The sequence below is a fragment of the Notamacropus eugenii genome, chromosome 2 (assembly GCF_028372415.1).
Source record: "Notamacropus eugenii isolate mMacEug1 chromosome 2, mMacEug1.pri_v2, whole genome shotgun sequence".
In the NCBI taxonomy this organism is placed as follows: Eukaryota; Metazoa; Chordata; class Mammalia; order Diprotodontia; family Macropodidae; genus Notamacropus; species Notamacropus eugenii.
Window position 1 is genome coordinate 42,709,926 of NC_092873.1, and position 17,560 is coordinate 42,727,485.

At 44.9% G+C, this 17,560-nt stretch overlaps 1 protein-coding gene and 1 long non-coding RNA gene across 2 annotated transcripts in view; one reads left to right on the forward strand and one right to left on the reverse strand.

Annotated features, from left to right (window-relative positions):
• The window catches only part of LRRC75A (leucine rich repeat containing 75A), a 117,058-nt gene that overhangs the window by 72,210 nt on the left and 27,288 nt on the right, over positions 1 to 17,560 (reverse strand). The gene's annotated exons all lie outside the window — the stretch shown is intronic.
• On the forward strand, positions 42 to 17,381 carry LOC140525054 (uncharacterized). Its single transcript, XR_011973914.1, has 3 exons — positions 42 to 175; positions 798 to 899; positions 17,034 to 17,381. It is a non-coding gene; the product is annotated as an uncharacterized lncRNA (long non-coding RNA).

Consider the following 17,560-nt stretch of genomic DNA (forward strand, 5'->3'; position numbering starts at 1 on the left):
TCTCTTCCTTCTCATTCTCACCTCTTAGAATCCTCTGCCCTTCAAAGCTTAGCTCTAATGCCTTCTCCAGCAGGAAACCTTCCCTGATGCCCCCATCTGTTTGTGCCTTCAGAGACGGAACATTGTAAAGACTGCCATACTGGTGAATGTCTGTGTTACCACCACACTGGAGAAGGTCTGTGTCACTGTCATACTGGTGAGGGTCTGTGTTACTGCCATGCTGAAGAGAGTTTGTGTTACCGCCATATTAGTGAAGGTTCATGTTTCCTGCCTGCAAACTTGAGGGCTGGAGTTGTTTTTGCCTTTTTTTGTGTCCCCAACACTATCCCTGACACTTAGCACAGTGACTCACACACAATGAGCACTTAATGCTTGCTGACTGAATCTAAGGTTACCCTGCTTCGACAATGTGTGCAATACGGACATTATTCCCTCCCATTGCCTGCCTCTTGAGGGCTGGGACTATATTTCCCTTTTCTTTGATTTCTCCACACCTAGGACAGATTAAATACTTAATAATTTAATTAATTAATAATTCAGCACTTAATAAATAAGTGCTTAATAATTTCTGTAGATTGATTGTCAGTCTGGGTTCACACAGGAAGCTAGTAGCAAATCTGGGTATCACATCCAGGTCCTTAGGTTCTACACCCAAAGCACTTCTCTCTCTCTGTGTCCATCTCTCTCTCTCTCTCTCTCTCTCTCTCTCTCTCTCTCTCTCTCTCTCCTCCTTCCCTCCCTCCCTCCGTCCCTCTCTCTCTCCCTCCCTCTCTCTCTGTCTCTCGACATGCTGCTAGGTGGTCCCTAGTGACAATGACAGAGGTCTTGGTACATTGCGGGTGCTCAGAAGACAGCAACCAAGTCATTCCAACAGCATTTGTCACAAAAGTTACGTGCAGGTAAGACTCATGTGTGGCTTGGCATACAGCAGTAGCTTTAAAAGTACATATTGTACTCTGTAAGTTCTTGATAAGTATTTGTTACATAGATGAACCCATGTCTACTCTAACAATATTTGAGCTCATCCTTCAAAGCCCAGAAAGTCTTCACTTCCTCATGACAGCCTCATAGTAAGCTATGAGACTATGAGACTCTTAGGGCACTTGGTGTCTATTTTCCATTTCAAGCATTACTTGTCCAATATTCCCTTGTATTACTTGCTATTTTTCTATTGGAATGGAACAGACTGGGCCTTTGTATCTCCTCTTTGTTGGTTGATGGATTAGTGTGAGGAGAGAGAAGAGAAGGCCTCACGCTCAGTGCTGGAAGGAACATGGTCCCTGAGATCTACTAGCCCAACTAAAACTCAACACAAATCAATAAGCATCTAATACCTACCACACACCAGGCATTATGGATATGTAAACAAAACTGAAAATCAGCCCTAGTTCCAAGGCACAGTTAGGGGGGAATAACATGTCTGCAAATCGGTAATTTATTTAAGGAGAAAGTACTAACAACTTGGAACAAGAAAGAAAGCTTCCAGTAGAAAGCAGGACCTGAGTTAGGCTTTGAAGGAAGCCAAGGATTCTAAGAGGGATGGTGAGAGGGAAGGCATACCAGGCATGAGGCATAGCTTGTACAAAGGCATGGAAAATGATCAGGGAAAAGCCAGCTAGCATGGGAAATATAAGGGCAGTCCAGACTGGCAGTACAAAGAAATGTTTATTCTAGAGGCAAAGGGAGCCAGTGAAGATTTTTGAGCAGAGCAGCAACATGGCCAGACCTACTCGATGCAGTAAGCCCCATGGCAGTATTTTTGACAGGTGGTTGGAGGCCTCTGCTTGAATCCTCCCTGGCAGTCACAAAGAATTTATTGCTTCACATGGCGGCCAGTTTTGCTGTTGGGCAGCTCTACTTGTTCAAAAATTCTTGGCCATTGGAACCATATTGTCTTTTATGGGGAGAGGGATGAGGGAAAAGCAAGGAATAGGTCCTGGATCACATTACCCAGAGATACAATGTCTAGAGACACATCACCCAGAAACACAATTTCCAGAGACATATCACCCAGAGACACAATATTTAGAGATACATTACTCAGAGACACACACAGAGGGATACTACATGAAAGTAGGACTCTCCATTTAAAGCTGCTGCTTAAAAAAAAAAAATCTACATGTAACTTTCAAAACTGTACTGTTGACCTGTGTCTGTTTCCTCTTGTGCATTTCTAGAAATGTTACAATGTTGCTGGTTTTTTGGCATCACTACCACAACCCCCCCATAAGGACAAAATAAAAAACCAAAACCCCTTATAATAAATAACCCTGATTAAGTATAATCAAGCAGAACCAAGTCTACACAGCGCTCATGTCCCAAAAGCATGTATCTCTGGGCTCTGTATCTATTTTTTCTGTCAGGCAAGAAGCAGGATTAGGATTCTTTGAGAGAAATTTTTTTGATAATAGGGCACTGGATGGGAGAAAAGCTATAAGAAATGAAGACAAATAAGATACTATTTGTAAATCATTTAGTCCAGGACCTGGCACATAGGAGGCACTGCATAAACACTTATTCTTTTCCCCTTCCCCTTGCTTTGGGTGGTCCCTGGCCTATTCTCTGTCGTCCCATCATCCCCCATGGAGTGATCTGATTTCCCTAGAGTAGCCACCATCCCTAACTCAGGGCTTTGTCAGTGCAATGCTCAGGGGCCTCTGACAATCACGGATGACAGACACATCCTACCCTGCCCCCTGACCTTGTTTGGGGCTAATGAGCAGGCAAACATCTCCTAATGCCCGCAGGCTCGCCTTTTACCAGCAGCCCCAGCTGTCTCCTTTCAAGGGTCTCAATAAGTGGGCTGCTGGGCTGGGGTTTTTTCCTTAACTTGGTTTAAAAGCGTTCAAAGAAACTGAACCCTTTGTGTGAAATGGGCCTCTAAACCCACCCCAGAAAGTAATTTAATTAAAATCCATGAAACAGAAACAGCAGTTGCAGTAAATAAACACCAACTCAGAAAGATTGGCCTGGGGAAAGGAACACAGTGACCACAGCTTGACTGGTTCAGCCTGGAGTCAGTTTAGAAAGAGAGTAGAGCAGAAGGCTTCCTGAGCTACACAGTAGGCAGCCCGGTCTAGAGGGGACAGGCCTCCCCACCTGCCATTGGTTCCAAGCAAGGAGGGCCCTTCTCAGGATCAAAGGCTGTCGTTCTGAGGTTATAGAGGGCAAGAAGGCATGGTCCTCCATCATTGGTTTGATGGCTAACTAACTGGTTGTACCCTTCTGGTAAATCCCTTTCCTTTTCTGCCTTTAAAAAGAAAGTAGTAATAGTCCTAAAGATAACCAGGAGAAGGCCAGAAGAGATCTCAGAAGCCATCCAGTCTAACCCCCTCATTTTAGAGATGAGGAAGTAAGGCCTAGAGATGAGAAGAGATTCAGCCAAGGTTGCACAGGAAGTAAGAAGCAACCAAGGTCTTCTCACTCCAATCCAGCATGTAATCCAATTCTTCCAAGACCAAAGTCTTTCTACTGAAGGAGCTAGGAACTGGACTCATCCTGTGTATTCCCTCTTTCCCTATACCCTACAAGCCCCAAAGCTAGAGACAGGGCCCCCACTGGGCAGAAGTGAGAAGTAGACCAATGTTGTAGGCTGCCATATTAGTAAAGGTAAAGGAAAGTTTTCAGCCTCCCTTTTTTTGTGACTTTTCTCCCATCCTTGGCATCCTATGTCCTTTTCAGTCGTTCACTGCCCTACTATCAAAACATGTCCCCAAGAAAGAAACTGATAGTCAATGGTAACTAGGTGGGGAATGGATGAGTTTAAATCAAAGTGTTAATTATTCAAGAAAGAATGTGTTAACTCAACAAGGCAAATGGGAACACAGAAGCAACCCAGAACTTAGCAGTGGGTAAGCTGAAAAACCCTGAGGAAGGGATGGGAAAGTATGCCTTTCTCCTTTAGGTGGGGACCTATGGGTGAGAAACACTGCATCCACTATTGGAATTGGTTTATGGTTTGTTTTGCTGACCTTTTTTTTCTTTGCTATAAGAGCTAACTCTCTGGACATGGAAAGGAAAATGACATGAAATCAAAGCCAGTCAGTGGTAATTGTATTTTAAATCTGAGTTTTTATTGGAGAATGAAAGACACTGCTAATGGCAGTTTAGGCGATGAGGGATGAGTAGGGAGTATTTCAGAAGAACAGGAAAAAACTGGCTGGCTTCTATGAAATCCTAGCCCATACCCTGCAGGGTGGACCTGAGTTCAAATCCTATGATATTTAATATCTGTGTGACCTTAGACAAGTTGTTTCCATCTCCCTGGGCCTCAGTTTCCTCCCCTGTAAAATAAGGAGGTTGGATGAGGTAATAATAACAGCTAACATTTATATAGGGCCTACTATGTGCCGGGCACTGTGCTGAGCACCAGACAATTATTATCTCATTTGATTCGGTGTCCAGCTAACTCTAGGTTAATGATCACTAAAGCCACTAACCTTCCATGGGCCTCAGTTTCCCCATCAGTAAAATAAGGTCGACTTAGATGGCCTTTGAGGACCCTTAGCTCCTAGATGAGAAAGACTGGTCCCATGTCCTAGAGGGAAAGGGTAGGGCAGATGGTGAGATAGAGTGAGCGCTACATTTGGAGACTAGAAACTGGTGTGATTTTACTTCTCTAGATGTCAGTTTATACATATCTAAGAAGGGAGAGTTGGGTTGATGACCTTGGTCCCTTTCAGCCTCAGGACCCTACTTTTTCACCTTCCTTCCTCCCCCCAGCCTAGAATGTTCATGGAGAAAGCTTCATATTCCTACCCATTTCCCCTACTTCAAGCCTTCAGGCCAGTGGCTGGCTGCACAGCTGGCTTAAATCTATAGGAATCTGGGCCCAGTCTTCTGGCTCTCACTTCTGAAAAGCCAGGATGAGTCATGCTGGATAAGGAAGCTAAGGGCGCTCCCCATCCTGACAGGGAGGTGGTGAGGAGAGAAATGAACATCAGAGCTAGCCAGCATCCCCCACCTCCCAGTCCTCTGAATTCCTGCCTGGAATTCCCCTCAATCCATTCCCCTCCCCCCTAAACTTTTATATAATTAAATTATTGGGCTTAGCCATGGCATTGGGCCAATAAACTCTGCCATTCAAGGCCACCGGGAGTGTTTGAATGGCCCTGGTGGGGAAGACCCCAGGGGCTGGGCCAGGAAGTCAGATATAAGCACCCCTTCTTTGGAGCCCCTAGCATGGGGGAGGGGACCGAGGTAAAGGAGAGAGGATATTGGCAGAAGTGTGAAGGCCTCGGTCATCCAGGACTGAATCTCCCCTTTCTCTATGCAGCCCCCACATCTGAGCACTAAAACGGAACATGATAGGATCGGCTCTAATTATGGGGGGGGGGCGCGGTGTCTACCTCTTAGCCTTGCCCTCTAGGGCAGGTAGAATGGACTAATGCATCTCCTAAATTACTCCTGAGATATAGACAGCTTGAATTTCATTTCAAATCAACAAAAATGGATTACGTTCATGTTGAGCATAAAATACTACGTCTGCTAACATTACAGAGACACAGACTAACCCAAGCCTTCAAAGAGCTCATACTCTACGGGGATGGGGGTACAGCATGTCCACAGAAGGCAACTGGGGGAGGGAGAGAACGTTAAAAGGCAGGAAGAATGCTTTATTACATTCACAAGCTTCATAGAATCCTGGATATAGTGCCAGAAGGGTCTTTAGAGACCACTAAGTCCAAACCTCTCATTTTATGGAGGGCCAGGAAGATTAAGGGAGACATAACCCACGTCTTTGTGACTCCAAGACCAGTGCCCACCTAAGAGGCCATGTTTTAGTGAGAAAAGATTCTTGAGAGTACAGGAAGACAAGATCGGGAATTTTCACACTGAGGGAACAATTAGCAGTACAGATTAAATAGAACATGCAGGTGTGTGAAGAGAGGGGATGGGAGACAAATATGGAAAACTGAATCCAGACTGTGGACAACCTCCCAGGGAATAGGGAGCTATTGAAAAGTCTTGAGCAGGAGAGTGGCAGGCGCAGACGTGTGCCTTGGGGAAATAATTTTGGCAGCTGCATAGTGGATGGATTGGAGAAGGGAGGAAGGAGAGGCAGGGAAACAGAGGAGGAACTCTTAGGGATGAGAGATGTTGGAGGCCCTAGATAGAGTGAAGAGGCTACCTAAAAAGGGGACCCCTGGGGTGAATGTGAGACATTGAGAAGGTCCCCAAATCTGGATTTGGCAAGTGTGATGGGGAGGCAAGAGAGCTGGCCTCAGAGCACTGAAGGTCTGAGTTCCAGTTCTACCTTTGGGCAAGTCACTGAACTTTTTCAGTAAGTAGAAGAAAGGATGACCTGCTAAGAAATGGAGAGGGGGAAGTCAATGTGGTATGTAGTAGTCTGCTCTGGGCTCAGCAGGACCTGCCAAATGAGCGCACAGCTCAAGCCCCCTCCTTATCCTTAGATCCTGTCCAAGAGGGGAACATCCAGAGGCATCACTACTAGGACATGAAACCAGGTGACTGGGTTATGGGCCAGTGGAATGAAAAGCTGGGTTTAGATTCAGAGGACCTGGGTTCATATCCCAACTCTGTCCCTGTGTAATGTTGGGCCACTGAACCTCTGTGGGCCTCAGTTTCCTCTTCTATAAAATATCGTTAGACTAGATGGTTTTGGAGGTTCTGTCCATAAGCTCTAGGATCCAATGATCAATCACCTCAAGGCCTCAAGAGCATCCATTCCCTGTCATTTTCATCTGCAGATTCCATCCCTTCATTCCAATTCTACTTCTGCTACTTCAATTAACAAACTCACAGGCATCCACCTAGATGGTGCACCCTTAAAGGTCTCTTCTCACTTCCATTTTCTCCCCTACTCCAGTCGTTCCTTCATCCTGTTGCTGGAATTCCCTTTCTTACACAAGGATCTGGTCACCAGTCACTCCTCTGCTTAAAAGTCTTCAGGGACTCCCTACTGTCTACTGAGTAACATTCACATTCCTGTGACTGCCATTTGAGGCATTCTACAACATGGTACTGCAAGTGGATAGAGTGTGGGCCTGGAGTCAGGAAGACCCAAGTTCAAATGTGGTCTCAGACTACTAGCCATGTGACCCTGGGCAAGTCCCTTAACCCTTTTTACCTCAGTTTCCTCATCTGTAAAATGAGCTAGAGAAGAAAATAGCAAAATCACTCCAATATGTTTGCCAAGAAAAACCCAAATGGAGTCGCAAATAGTTGGACACCCCTGAAACAACGCAACAATAATATACAATCATATCATACATAATTACATGTATCATAATCACTATATGATTATCATTATGTGCCTGGAACACTCTCCTTCCTCCTCCTCTTTGCTTGCCAAATTCCTCTTGATCCTTTAAAGTTCTGAGAATCATAGTCTAGGAGTCTAGGGTGCTCACAGGCCATTCAGTGCAACCCACACTCAAAAGCCAAGTCCCCCAAACCTCCTGCCCAGTCACCCCACTGTTAATGATGCCCCCACCCAAGCCCCATCTCTCCCACACACAGTCCTTTGTGACTCCCTAAATGTACTGATCCAAGAACGTTGCACGTGTCTTGTAGTTATCTGTGTAGGTGTTTATGCCCCCTGGTAAAGCATGAGCCTCTTCTGGGCAGGGACCATCTTATCTAACCTTCGTACAGTCTCCAGTGCCTGGCAGAATGGATGTGCTGCACACAGCAGGCTAGGGATGGTGCCACAATGGTGATTTCATTTGAGAGATGAGAAAATTATCTCCCAGTGCAGGTTAGTACCTTTACTTTAAGAGAAATGCCAGGGGAAGTCAGAAGATAAATGACTTACCCAGAATCCCATGGCTAGTGTGCACATATGTGTGTATGGGTGTGGGCAGGTAGAACTGGAACCCAGGTCTTCGGAGCTCCAGGGTCAGTTCTCTCTCTCTCTCTCTCTCTCTCTCTCTCTCTCTCTCTCTCTCTCTCTCTCTCTCTCTCTCTCTCTCTCTCCCTCTCCCTCTCCCTCTCCCTCTCCCTCTCCCTCTTCTCTCTCCTCTTTTTTCTCCCTCTCCCTCTTCTCTCTTTCTTCTCTTTTCTCTCCCTCCTCTCTTTTCTCTCTCTTCTCTCTCTCCCTCTTCCCTCTCCTTCTCTTTTCTCTCTCTCCCTTTTCTTCTCTTTTCTCTCTCTTCTTCTCTCCTCTTTTTTCTCCCCCTCTCTCTCCCTTTTCTCTTTCTCTCCCTCTTTTCTTCTCTTTTCTCCCCCCCTTTCTCTCGCACACACACACAGCGTGCCCTTAAAAACTGTTGTCTAAAGGGAGGAAGCCTGGTACTAGAGAGACCCACCTTCAAATTCAGAACAACTCTGGTTTATGCTGCCTGTGTGACCCTGGGGAAGTCACTGAGCCTCTCAACTCCCCAGGCATCTCTCTAATGCTGTAAACTGCGGAAGACTTCCTAATGTGCATTAGTGTTGGACAGTTTCTTACAGGGAGTTTCCCAGACTTCCCAGAAGTCACAGATCTAGGTTCCCCTCCCCATTCCACCCCTCAAATTGATTAAAGCTGGAGTAAGCTTTAAAAATTGCCGAGCCTAACTCATTTTACAAGAGGGAAAAATCCAATGCAGTGACTAGCCCAAGGTCACATGGTTCATATACAGCCAGACGGTGATGATGCCAGGGTAACCCTGACTTCTTTCCAGGGTGCCAAAACTGAAAAGGGCACTCATGGCCCCGGTACTTCCTTCAGCAGGAAGAAACAAATGTGCTTAGCACCTAGCTAGCAAGATTAATTAGTTAAAATAGGAAGCCACCAGATGGCCAGGCTTCCTTGGCATCCCTGGGTGAGCTGCTCCCCAGCCCACCCTGCCCTGCTCCTTCCCTCTGCAGCCTCCCCAGCTTGTGTCCTGAGATCTCTCCCTCCCCCAGAGCTCCTCCAACAAGAGATTTTGTCCTTATCTGAGGCAGGCTTTCAGGATGGCCCAGGCTTATTTTGCAGTGTTGTTCCCAGGTAAATTTCAAGGAAGCTGGGACTCAAACCCAGATCTCAAACCTACAATCCAGTGTTTGGTCCGTTGTCCCTGTAACATGCTTCATCTATATTCTAGGTTTGGGGGAGGGTTCAAGAGGTGAGGGTGGGAAGAAGCAGGAGGAACATGGGCTCCTTGGCCTGGAATTCCCTCGCCAAGGACTCCTGTGAGTCTCAACATCTCCGATGACCTAGGATTCCCCAGGGGAGGAGAGAGAGGAATGGGGGCAAAGGTCACAGCCTTTCTCTTCTGGAGAAGACCTCAGTGGAGCCCCAAAACAAGGAGAGTCTCAACCCAATACTTCCCAACCATTGGAGGAAGTTTAGGAAGCAGACCTGCCCAACAGAGTTCCCTCCAAGATTCCTGTTGGAAGAAACCAGAGGCTCAGAGGTATTGAGGCCAAATCCCTCATTTTACAGAAAAGGAAGCTGAGGCCCAGAGAACGGAAATAGGTGACTGGGCTAAGGCCACATGGAGAGTAAACGATAGAATCAGGACTTGAACCCAGTCCTCTGACTCCAAGTCCAGTGTCCTTTGGCGGAGTGATGACTCCTTTGGAAGCCCCTTCTCAACCTGAGACCTGTAGCGCCTGGTCCTTTGTCTCTCCAGGCTCCCTGAGACTGCCCATGGGAAGGGAGGCTACAACTGGAACATCTGGAAGCCATTAAACCACCCTGCCTGCCCCTCCTCACAGCCTCTCCTGGGGCTTGGACCTCGAGTCTCTGGCTCCTCCCGTTTCCTTTAACCCCTGCTACACCGGTGACAATGCTTGTCCCCTGCCCAGCTTTAGAATCAGGGCAGACTTATTTTTTCCCTTTTCCTCCTTAAGATGGAAGTTAAGATTGTGAGAGGCCCGAATAGACTGGGCGGGCAGAGTGGCAGAATGCTGAGCTGAGCTGGCCAAACCGTCCAGAGCTGAGCTAGAGAGAACTCCGCAGAGGAGGTCCAGAGACCCTGAGCTGGACCAAGAGGAAGAAGAGGCAGGATGGGCAGCATCTGAGGGGGAGGCCAGTGATAGGACTCCCAGGGCTGTTGATGCTGGGAGAGGAGAATCTCGAGAAGTAACTGGGGATGTTTAGCGCAGAGGCCGCTGATCCCTGAAGGCTCTGGGACCATGGGAGAGAGCTGTGTTTGAGTATTTGCTGCCACACAGAAGACAAGGCATTTGTTCCTCCTGGTCCCAGATGCTTAGAAGAAGGGGAAGCTGCAGAGAGGCAGATCTTGGTGTGCAATGCCCCTAAGTGGGGAGAGTGGGCAAGCTGGAGAGCTAGGTAACACAGTGTCTAGAACACTGAATTGGAGTCAGGAAGACCTGAGTTCAAATCCTGCCTCAGATACTTGCTAGCACTGTGACCCTGGGCAAGCCATTTTAATCTCTTAGCCTCAGTTTTTTTTTCTATCTATAACATGGTGGTAATAATAGTACCCACTTCCCAGATACTAAAGATCAAATGAAATAATAATGGAAAAGTACTCAGCGAACTGTTGTAATGAGTAGGTTTCCCCTCCCTGCAAGCCTTCATGCAAAGGCCAGTATCTAGCCACACAGTAGGGATCAGAGGACCACAGCTTTAGATCTGGGAAGGACCTTAGAGTGCATCTAGCCTGTCCTCCCTCATGTTACAGTTTTTTCTTTTTAAAATGAATTGGCCCAGGTCATCTGGTAGGAAGGATCAGAGGTGGAATTCGCATTCAGTGCCAGTTCTTTCCACTTCACCACACTTGCTCCTTATTGCAGAAGGAATTCTTGTCCAAAACAGATGGGCTCAGAGGTCTCTACCAACTCTGAGAGTCTGTGGCTCTAGGACCTTACCTGAGTCACTTTCCTACTCTGGGCCTCAGTTACTCCTTCTGTGAAGTAAAGGGGTTGGACCTAGATAGACCCTTCCAGCCATGACATTCCATGATCTGTGATCAGGTGGATGGTTTTCTCTCGATTTTCTCATCTGTGACACTCTCCTGAGTACAGAAATCCTCTCTCCCCACTGCCCCCAGAGTGAGAAGTCTACCGACCAACCTCTATCTATCTATCTATCAGGTTCTCTCTACCCGTCTTGCTTCTCATTTTTTTTTTTGCAAACCTCAGGGGAGGCAGTTGGGACCTGTGAGTAGAGAGAGGGCTGGATTTGGAGTCAAGGACCTAGTTCCTCTGCTGCTATTGGCTAGCTGGATGACCTTGGCCAAGTGGTCAAGTGACTCCCCCTCTCTGTGTCTGTTTCCTCAATTAGTCAGTCAACAAGCATCTATTTATAGCCCCTCCTCGAAAAGATAAAAGGGCTGGCCTCCAAGGTCTCTTCCAGCTGGAGATCTCCCTGGCACATAATTCAGGCAGCAATAACACCATGTCCCTGCCAAAAGGGAGACAAATAGGAATCTAGTGGGTGCTCCCTTCTAGCCACCTCATCATAATTCACAAGGGCCTCAGAGACAGCTACTTAATTCACAGTATAATAGGAAAGAGAAGTATGAATTTAGGGAAGGTAACTCAAGCCTGAATCATCTCCTGGCTTCTCAAACCTATTCTATCTTCCCAGTGTCTATTCCTGAATGCTTTCTTTCTTTCCCTCCCTTCCTTCCTTCCTTTTTTTCTTTATTTGATTTTTATTCATGTAAGCATTCAGAGATATAAAATTTCCCCATAGAACTGCTCTGGCTGCATCCTATAAGTTTTGGTATTTTATCTCACTGTTGTCATTCTCTTTGATGAAATTATTCTTTGTTTCTATGATTTGTTGTTTGACTCACTTATCCTTTGGTGTTAGATTATTTAGTTTCCAATTAATTTTTAATCTATCTTTCCATGGCCCTTTATTAATATAATTTTTATTGTATCACCATTTGAAAAGGATGCATTTAATATTTCTGCCTTTCTGCATTTGATTGTGAGGTTTTTATGCTCTAGTACATGGTCAATTTTTATGTAGGTGCCATGTACTACTAAGAAAAAGGTATATTCCTTTCTATCCCCAATTTTCTCTAAAATTCCATCATATCAAACTTTTATAAAATTCTATTAATCTCCTTAATTTCTTTCTTGTTTATTTTGTGGTTAGATTTATCTAGTTCTGGAAGGGGGAGATTGAGGTCCCGCATGAGAATAGTTCTACTATTTTTTACTGTAACTCACTTAACTTCTCCTCTAAGAATTTGGATGCTATACCAGTTGGTGCAAGTATGTTTAGTATTGATGTTACTTCATTGTGTATGGTACCCTTTAGCAAGATGTAGTCTCCTTCCTTATCTCTTTTAATTAGATCTATTTTTATTTTTGCTCTGTCTGAAATCAGGAGTGCTACCCCTGTGCTTTTTTTTTTTTTTTACTTCAGCTGAAGCAAAATATATTCTGCTCCAGCCTTTTACCTTTACTCTATGTCTGTCTACTTCAAATATGTTTCTTATAAACAACATAGTTTGGGATTCTGGTTTTTAATCCACTCTGCTATCTGCTTCCATTTTATGGGAGAATTCATTCCATTCACATTCACAGAAAACGGTTATGATTTCTAACTGTGTATTTCCCTCCATCTTATTTTTTCCCCTGTTTATCCTTTTCTCCCTCATTTTACCCTGTCCTTCCTCACCAGTGTTTTGCTTCTGATCATCATTTCCCTCAATCTGCCTTCCCTTTTATCAGCCCCCCTTCCTTTTCTTTCCTCTTTCCCCTCCTACTTCCCTATATGGTAAGATAAATTTCTATACTCAACTGAGTATATGTGTTATTCCTTCTTTGAACCAAATCCAGTGAGAGTAAGGTTCAAATAATGCTCACTCCCTTTTTTCTCTCTACTATAATAGGTCTTTTGCAACCTCTTTGTGTGATGTAATTTATCTTATTCTACCTCCCCCTTTTCTGTTCTCCCATTAAAATCCTCTTTTTCCACCCCTTATTTTTTTCTAAATATCACATCAAAGTTAACTATATACCCACACCCTCTATCTATGTATACTCCTTCTAATTGCCCTACTAAAGATACAGTTCTCAAGAGTTACATGTATCTCTTCCCCTGAAAAGATGTAAAGATGTAAACAGTTTAATCTTACTGAATAATAGATTTTTTTTCTTTCCTGTTTACCTTTTTTTTTCTTCTTTTAAGTCTTGTATTAGAGGATCGAATTTTCTGTTCGGCTCTGTTCTTTTCATCACAAAAGTTTGAAAGTTCCCTATTTCATTAAATGTCCATCTTTTCCCCTGAAAGATTATGCTCAATTTGCTGGGTAGTTGATTCTTGGTTGTAATCCAAACTTGCCTTCCAGAATATCATCTTCCAAGTCCTCTGATCCTTTAATGTAGAAGTTATTAAATCATGCGCAATTCTGACTGCGGCTCCTTGATATCTGAATTGTTTCTTTCTGTCTGCTTGCAGTATTTTCTCCTTGACCTGATGATTCTTGAATTTGACTCCAGTATTCCTTGGAGTTTTCCTTTTGGTATCTCTTTTAGGAGGTGATTGGTGGATTTTTTTCAAGTACTATTGGTTCTAGGATATCAGAGCAGTTTTCCTTGATAATTTCTTGAAGGATATTGTCCAGGCTTTTTTTATGATCATGGCTTTCAGGTAGTCCCATAATTCTTAAATTATCTCTCCTGGATCTATTTTCCAGGTTCAGTTGTTCTTCCAACAAGGTATTTTACATTTTCTTCTATTTTTTTCATTCTTTTGATTTTGACTGACTAATTCTTGATGTCTCATAGAGTCATTAGCTTCCACTTGCTCAATTTAATTTTTTAAGTAATTATTTTCTTCAGGTACCTTTTGTGCCTCCTTTTCCATTTGGCCAGTTCTACTTTTTAAGGAGTTGTTTTCTTCAGTCAATTTTTGTTTTTCTTTTTACAAGCTGCTGCCTCTCTCTTGCATAACTCTCATTTCTCTTCCCAATTTTCCTTCTATCTCTCTTATCTGCTTTTTAAAAATCCTTTTTGAGCTCTTTCAAGAGGACTTTTTGAGCTTGAAACTAATTCATACTCCCCTTTGAAGCTTTGCATGTAGGCATTTTGACATTGTCTCTTCTTCTAAATTTGTGTTTTGGTCTTCCTTGTTGCCACAGTAGTTTTCTATGATCAGGGCTCTTCTGTTTTTTGCTAACTTTTTAGCCTGTTTTGTGACCTTTAAAATTGAGCATTGCTCCTAAGGCACAGGGGGTACTGTCTCAAGCTTCTTGTACTGGGGGCCAGGGGCCTGGTCACTGGCTTTCTGTGCTGGGGCTTACGGCTTGCCCTTTCCTGAGGTGGCCCCACTCAGTTGCACCTGTTGTGCTGAGATTCTGGGGCTAGTAGTTTGTCTTCTGTGCTGGAGTTGGAAACCTCACAGCTGGCCTGCTTTGCCACCCACTTGCTGAACCAGGACCAAGGGGTGTCTGTCGCTGATCTGTGTGGCAGCTAAGAGCCTCCTGCTGGCTTGCTCGGACACCACCTACATGAAGCTATGCTCCCCTTCTACCCAAGTGAAACAGACCTTTCCTGAAGTCCAAGTTCTTTTAAGCTGAAAAACTGTTTCACTCCATCTTTTCTGTGGGTTCTGTCACTCTAGACTGTTCAGAGGCTTGATTTAATATTGTTTCTGAGGGAAACTGGGGAGAACTCAGGTAACTCCCTGGCTTCTCTCTGCCACCTACAGGCTTTTAAAGCTGAGAGGCAGCACAGAAGAACTTGAACTCAGACAGCCCAGGGTTCAAATCTGCCTCAGCCCCCACCCCCTGGGCAAGTCCCCTAACCTCTCAGAGTCTCAATTTCCTCACCTGTAAAATGGGGATAATAGTAGCCTTTCAAGAGACAATACACACAAGGTAATACACTGTAAACTTAAAAGTACCACAGAAGCATGAGCTCCCACTGTTGCTCCACAATCTGCCATCAGCCCTGGTTTCCAGATGCCCACTCTTTCCAGTTAAGGACTCTACACCAGACACAGAGAACTGGGTCTGGAAATCTGCAACTTGTGATTATAAATCCTTCTTCAGACACCTACTAGTTATGTGATCTTGGACAAATCACCTCTCTTCTCCTCTCAGTAAAATGACAGGCTAGACTGGGTGACTTCTACTCTTCCTTTCAGCCTGGGTATTCTCTAGTTCAATGAGGATTTAGAATCCTGCCCATCCCTCAGCCACCAGACAAACCAAACTTCTTTCCTTCTTTTCTACCCTCCCCCTTTTTTAGTCTCTGGTAATCTGAAGCAGGAACTAGTGCCTAAGGAACAGAGGGACCCTATGGCAGATATTCCACCCCAGCAACCTTGGTAATGAGGACCAAACCCAGGCTATTGCCCAACTATCCATTTCTCCCTGTACAATGTTGGCAGAACCATGAAAGGTTAAGGTTCACATTTTATTTCATCCCTATTAAAATCTTTGGGCAGCAAGGTGAAGCAACGGATAGAGTGCTGGGTCTGGAGTCAGAAATATTCATTTTCTTGAGTTCAAATCCAACCTCAGATACTTCCTAGCTGTGTGACCCTGGGCAAGTCACTTCACCTTGTTTGCCTCCATTTCCTCATCTGTAAAATAAGCTGGAAAAGGAAATGGCAAACCATTCCAGTATCTTTACCAAGAAAACCCCAAATGGGGTCACAAAGAGTCACCCATGACTGAATAACAACAATAAATTAAGTCTCTAGCTATGTGTCCTTGGACAAGATGATCTCAAAGGTAACCTCCAGCTCCAACATTCCATAAACCCATAACCCTGACCCTTGTGCTCTGTTCAGCTGACAATTCTCTATACTGATAAAACCTTTTCCTGACTGGAGGAACACAGGTCCATGAATGTTGATGGAGCCAATCATCTGGAGAGTAATTTGAAATTATGCTGAGAAAGTAACTAAAGAGTCCATACCCTTTGGTTCAGCAATCCCACAGCTGGCTACATACACACCAAAATATCCCCAGTGGCACATTTTGTGGTAGCAAAACAATAGCGAAGGGGTGAGGATGGATTGAACAAGCATGAACAGAATAGAATATGTAATTAAAAACAAGGAATGTGCAGAATTCAGAGAAGCATGGGAAGGGTTACATCAACTGATGCAGTGAAGCAAACAGAAGCAGGCAGATAATATATGCCATGTCTGTAACAATGTTGTTGGGTATGACATGGATGAAAATCTAGAAAAGGCAGCTTTTCTAGGAGAACCAAGAGAGAATAGTATTCACAAAAACTCAGAGAGGAAAGCTAGTTGAGGAAGAGGAGGTGGCCAATATTTTCAAAGCTGTAGAGAGGCAAAGAATGAGGACTGAGAAAAGACTGCTGTATTCATTCTGGCAACCAAGAGATCCTTGACAACCTCGAAGAGAGTGATTTCAGCTGAATGATGATTACAAGGTTGAGAAGGAAGTGGAGACACTTCATGTAGATGCTTTTTTCAAGGTGTTTAGTTGGGAAGAGGAGGAGAGATATAGGGATGATAGCTAGCAAAAGATGGCAGGATCCAGCAAGAGACTTTTAAGGATGAGGGAGAGCTAAGTGTGTCTGTAGGAAAAGATCACTGAAGAAGACTAGAGGGAGGAGATAGGAAAGAAGAGAAGGCTTAGGAGAAGGGACAGCTCTTTATCCTAGACCACAGTGAAGGAGACAATGGAGGACAATATTGGAGAGATGTGAGATGAGGAGAAGGAGAGAAGGGGGAGCTCTCAGCAAATGGCTTCAACTTTTTGGAGGTAAAGACTGCAAGATCCTCAGAGGAAAGGGTGTGTACATTCATATACCACCCTATACAGTGGAGAAAGAACCTGAGTCCAAATGGCTAATCATATAACATCTCAGAGCCTCAGTTTCCTTTTCAGTAATACGAACCGGTCGGACTCTTGTGATCCCTAATGTCTCCTCTCTAGTTCCAGGCCTCTGTCACTCTGACTTTGAGTGTATTTCCCTCCAAACAGTACCATCTGTTCACAAGGTTTGCCCAGCCCACCTGGGCATCTGCCAGCCTTGCCTGGGCTCAAATGCCCTCTCAGACTGCAGAGAAGCCCCTCCCCCAACCCTTTAGGCTGTTTTTTGCTTTGTTCTAGCCTTGATTGTATATGGGAATGACAGGGGCCAGCCTTGGTACCCTGTGCCAGCAGGAATACTTCTGTTTTCTCTAGGAGTCAGAACCACCAACTGACTGGAAGTCTCTGGAAATCATGCGGGTCTGGAGCTCTCTCAATCGGGAGTTATGTGAGCTGGCCACAGGCCACAGCCAAAGAGAAAAGAGCTGGGCAGGGCAGAGGCCAACACAGCCAGACAAAACTGGCATCTGCGGGTGCCATCGGGAGTTTCTTGCTGGTTCCCCGAGCTCTGCAGCCCAGGGACAGAGGAGCAGCTGTCCTGGATTGGCCCCACAAGCTGCCGAGCTTATGTCCCATCTCTAAGGGCATGTGGGCTGCCCTTCAGGATGCTGCCCACCCACTTGGTTGAATGTGGAACATGTTGGACCTTCTGGAGCTCTATCATGGTGGATTTCTCACTAGATAGGTGTGGTCTCAATTATTTGTTCTATTTTACAGATGAGGAAACTGAGGCAGACAGCAGTAGAATGACTTTCCCAAGGTCACTCAGCTAGTGTCTGAGGCAGAATTTGAATTCATAGATAGAATTGAAAGGGACTTTACAGACCACATCGGGGTTTTTC